We start from the raw sequence: 6,000 nt of genomic DNA on the forward strand, positions 1-6,000 counted from the left end.
TTTATTTTCTATTGGGGAGCATTCAGTCATATGTGTCCAAAGACACAGCTTGGGCTTATAAATAATGAGGAGTAAGCCATCAGGCTGTCAAAACCAAAGATAATGTGATGTTTCCCATTTCTTTATGTATTACTAAGGAGTACCTTGGGAATTCTCAAGTTCCTTAATGATGGCAATGAAGGAATGTAAATGCATGAGAGCCAAAGTATGTGAGTATAAGGTATGTTGTGTGAAGATAGCATAGCAAATCTGACATATTCTTTGCCTGCCTGTCTTTGTGGGAAAGGAAGATGTGCCCATTATGATCTCTGGATTATTTCATTCATTTATAAAATCAAGAAACACATTCTACAGAATCCTAATGCAGTATAAAAATTAGAACAAGTACGAAATAATTTAGTTATCTGTTATTTATATTATTTCTCCACAATTCTTGAAAAATTTACTTCAGAAATAGCAACTCCCTAAACATCTCAATAGATTCAGGATGTTTGGAAAAAATAATTATGATAACTGGCATTATTTTCTTCATCTTCAAATATACAAATTCAGCAGAAATTATCAGTGGTAATAATATTATGATCCTAGTTCTTTTAGTCTAAGCTCCCTTCTGCTCTTCTACACATCTTGTTCTGAGCACACTTATTATAAACTTAAAACTGTGAGAGAGATCTCGGAGTCCTAGTAGACAAACACTTCAATATCAGCCAGCAGTGTGCTGCAGCTGCCAAAAAAGCCAACACAGTGCTAGGCTGCATTAACAGAAGGATAGAATCAAGATCACGTGAAGTACTAATACCACTTACAATGCCTTGGTAAGGCCACACCTAGAATACTGCATCCAGTTTTGGTCACCACGATGTAAAAAAGATGTTGAGACTCTAGAAAGGGTACAGAGAAGAGCAACAAAGAGGACTGGGGGACTGGAGGCTAAAACATATAGGGAACGGTTGCTGGAATTGGGTATATGTAGTTTAATGAAGAGAAGGGTTAGGGGTGACATGATAGCAGTGTTCCAATATCTCAGGGGCTGCCACAAAGAAGAGGGAGTCAAGCTATTCTCCAAAGCACCTGAAAGCAGGACAAGAAGCAACAGATGGAAACTAGTCAAGGAGAGAAGCAACCTAGAACTAAGGAGAAACTTCCTGACAGTTAGAACAATTAACCAGTGGAACAACCTGCCTCCAGAAGTGGTGAATGCTCCAACACTGGAAGTTTTTAAGAAGAGACTGGCCAGCCATTTGTCTGAAATGGTATAGGGTTTCCTGCCTGAGCAGGGGGTTGGACTAGATGACCTCCAAGGTCCCTTCCAACAACAACAACAACTTCTTCTTCTTCTTCATCATTATATTATTATTATTATTATTATTATTATTATTATTATTATTATTATTATTATTATTATTATTATTACCAAGTGTGACCTTTTGTCCAAATGCATCATATTATGATTTATTAGAATAATACACAAAATGAATTCCCAAATGGTGGTCTAACTGCAATATATGGAAGTAATACTAAGCTATACTACCACATACTAAGCAGAAGCTTCTGATACCGATATAGTACTGTGGCTAAAATATAGATCCAGAATACTGTGATCTGTAAACTCCTGGAGCTAATGGACCTGAGTTGCAAAACTCAACATGACTACTAGATAAAATCAGAGAGCTAATGTTTTCTGCATCTCTTTGCCGCTGTCTAGATTCTTGAAGTCCAGATCTCGTAGCCCTAGGACAGGGGTAGGCAACCTTGGCTCTTTTATGACTTGTGGACTTCAACTCCCAGAATTCCTGAGCCAGCTATGCTAGCTTAGGAATTCTGGGAGTTGAAGTCCACGAGTCATAAAAGAGCCAAGGTTCCCTACGCCTGCCCTAGGATTTCCAGATGACTACTAACCAAGCAGCCTGATTCACATTTGTGAAACAAAATGCTGCATTGGTCAGCTGATTAAATTTGCAGCAGCTACACATATTATGTTAATGGCATACACTTTGAGGGAGGGAGATGGTTGTGATCTAATGCAGTCAATGATGGCCCTAGAGGGGTTACAGTTTCACTATAAACTTTCACCACTAATAAAAAATGAGAATGAGCAGAACAGAATCATGTATTTATCTCCCTTCTGTGCTTTGTATTTTCAAACAACTGAAGAAGACACAGAGTGCTACTGAACAAGCAAATGTGAACCAAAAACCTGAGAAGGGAAACATGTATCACTGATCTAGAATCCTAACAAAGGTATATTTCTGATGTCACACTGTATTTTCCTACTTTTATTGGAGACTTTTGCTTTTATCTACAAAAAAGAAATAAAATTGGAAAAAAGGATTATAAAAATTTTGGACTTAAAAAAACCTTAAACGGCATTGGTGACACCTTGTGGCAAAGTTTGATATTACAACTTGTTATTTCCTAAAAGAGACTTGACTTGAAGCCCAGACCATAGATAAGAGTCTTCTGACCCTGGCACTACCTATGAGAAACTCGGTTTTAAGAGAACAGCTGGGCGGCATTACTGGCCTACTTGAACTATGAATGTAAACCTTTACTGACTTTCAGAGTTATATGTGGGGAATTGCCTTCTTATCACTTTACTTGAGGAATATTGGTTACTATATGAGATGATGAAATACCTTAGACTATAAAATCTTGCTTGACAAACGACTTCTATTATAAAGACTATTTATAAAGACATGAAAGAGATGGATGAAGACCAGGAAAAGAATCTTTGCATGTTGAAAGCAATACAGTACATGAATCCATTCTTTCATCTTGTGATAAAATAAGACCTAACATAAAAGAACAAGATGCCGACTTAGATACACAAACCCAAACTTTGACTACAATGAAAGAACTAACAATACAGAAGGTAACAAAAGAAGTAGAACAATCAAATATTAAGACAGAGGACTCAAATGATCAACAAATACAGTTAATGGAAAATCCAGAAAAGGGAGCGACAACACTAAAAATGGAAAAGAATTTCTATATAAATCATGAGAAATCTGAGAAAGAACAGATTGAATGGAAGATAAACATATCAGGGAAATCATGGGGACCTAAAAGAAAAAAAAATATGAATATGTTTGATTTATTGATTAACTCAGGCAATATATACAATGGTTTTGATTTATTAAAGGGGATATTGTATTATTAAGTAGATGATTTAATACGGTGGGAAATAGATAACTTTTAGAAAATAGAACAAGATTATATTTAAATAGATAAAATGTGTATTCTGGATATTAGATTTTGTTATGAATTGAGAGGGAAATCTTGGTTACCTAAAGCCTGAAAATCATAAATATCAAAGGTTAAATTTGAATATTGATGGAAACTAAAAATTGGGAAAAATTAATAATAGGATATGGATTGTTTATGAAGATTGAATGTAAGAAATAATTAAGATATGTATATGCTAAAATTTTATTGATAAATGTAATAATGATGTTTTTACTGAGTTGATATAATAACAACTATGTTAGCTTAAATATGAGACAGTAAATGTTAAGGGAAAAAGAGAGGAAATATTTGATGTTATAACTTGAGTTTTGTACTAAAGATTTTGTTATCGAACTATTGATTAACCCTGCCACCATGTTGCTTTTTAAATACTTAAATGTAAAATTGGAAAATAAAATATTATTAAAAAAAGATTCCAAAGTTATAAAAAGGGCAGAACATATGACAAGCAGTTTACACTGGCATGTAGAAATGTCTAAAGCAGACCTAATTTCTGCAGGCCTGCAAATTTTTTAGGGAAGGAAGAGAAGGAAGAAAAACTCAAAAGAAAGGTGGATGTTGTGGAACAGAGAAACCAGAAATGAAGGCAAGTATATGTGTCCCATGATAATGTTGCAGGATCCAATCTGCTTCGGTCACTGGGATCAGATTTAATTTTCCAACCTTTGGAACTCATACTGGAGCCCATCCTCAGGGAACTTCTCTCTCACCATTACGTGTCAGTAGAGAAACCAGAAACATTATTTAAGTAGAAAGATTAAGAAAAATGGGAAATAGGGGGAAAAAAACCCTACAGATAAGGCTGCCAGGTGACTGTGTGGGTCTCCTTTTTAAATAATGATAATCCATGAATGGTTGGTGGATGTTTAGTCACTGTATATGTTACCACTTCAATTTCTGTTTTTTGTTTGCAAATATTGTTATCTGGCAAGTGTATATGATAATTGCAGAAATGCAACAAAAATAAATCTTTCATATTTATAACTTAAAAATTGTGACTATTATTTATAACTATATAGCAACTGTGATGCTTGGACTCTCTTGCAGTTACACACTGTAAGTTTGTTTGGATTGCTTAGCACATTTCCTGCTTTTAGACAAGAGGATATGGCACTGTGAGATACCAGCAACGGATGATGCAGATACGTCATAATTCTCCAGTGGACATGCACATAGCTAGGATGGGTTCTGCCCTCCCCACACCATTAACTGGGAAAGTTCATTCATGCTATGGATACAATTCCTGATATGTTTTAGCCTATGTGAACTCCCTGCACAGCATGATTACTGGTGACATGAGAGATCTGAATTTGGGAGTAGAAAGAATTGTTGTGTAATACATGAAAGTATGGCTTCTAAATGAATAAAACACAACGTACAAGTAATGCTGCTAAATGTCTCCTTTTGTGCGATAGGCACAATTTCTGCTTAGGTAATAAAGAACAAAAATAAGAGGCTAAAATCTCAGATATTTTTTTTTCAGAGAGTTAAGAGCAGAAGTCTCCAACCTTTCCAGGCTCGTGGACCGGAAGGAAGGTGAGCAGCTTCAAAATTGGTGCACGAGCATGAGGCCACAGACACTGGCGCAGCACTAGCAGCCCCATTTGTGCATGCAGCTGCGCTAGCATATTTGGGCTTAGAAAAACTTTCTGAAATCTCAAAGTGTTATTCATTTTGGGAAAATAAAATTTTCTGCAATACCATTTCATAATTTTCTATATCTGTTCTGCAAAATTCAAGACAATTTAAACACTGCAATAGCTTCCTATACATGTATGTAATTTTTTAACGTCATCAACCTTTTCCAGTCAAATTAGTTAGTAGTTTCGTTTCACTTTAGTTGACCACACCTAATATAGGGTTTGATTTAAAAGTTTGTTTCTCTGGATTTAACTTTAGGAAGCGTTTTTTTTTCTTTCCATTGTACTTAACTCTACACTCCACGCCTTCCACACGATCTCTTGGCGGTGGTCTAGGATCAATAATGCTCTATAACACTCAAGAGTCTCCCACAGGAGCTTTGGACAACGGGAAAAGAGATTATAAGAATTAGGCACCTCTTTCTATATCGAGAACTCCGGTTTCCATTTAAAGAAACAAATTTAGGGACCCATTTCTGAGTTCCAAAAACCCAGACGATCAACAGCAGCAGAAAACAGTAGTGGAGTTTTGTTTCTCTTTTCTGCTTGCTGCCGTTTTCCAGATTTTTGCATCTCCATAGGTGATAAGACATAATCTAGTGCAGGGGTCTTCAAACTTGGCCCTTTTATGACTTGTGGACTTCAACTCCCAGAATTCCTCAGCCAGACAAGCTGGCTGAGGAATTCTAGGAATTGAAGTCCACAAGTCATAAAAGGGCCAAGTTTGAAGACCCCCGATCTAGTGGGAACCCGATGTAAATCCCTGGGGAAATTCAAGTTTTGCCAAACGTAGGAATTTTAGGCTTGCCGTAAAGTAGGACACCCGCCCATCTTTGGGAAGAAGGTTGTTAAGTCTCCCGTCCATCGAAAGTTTTACTTCTGCGCTGGAGGCGCGTTGGGTGGAACCGCATTAACACTAATCCAATGAGCCTTTCACTGGTTACGTTGAAACGGTTGAACGTTTTTAACTGTAAAGCGAACACGTCCGTCTTCCGGAGACTTTGAGGCGATGCGTCCTCTCTCTCTCTTACACAGTAGGAGGGGCAAATGGAAGCATTTGGACTCCCAGTCCCAAGATGCTTCGCGATATCTCTGAGGTTAAAGGTGACGCAGA

Source organism: Vipera ursinii (assembly GCF_947247035.1).
Source record: "Vipera ursinii genome assembly, chromosome: 6".
Lineage (NCBI taxonomy): Eukaryota > Metazoa > Chordata > Lepidosauria > Squamata > Viperidae > Vipera > Vipera ursinii.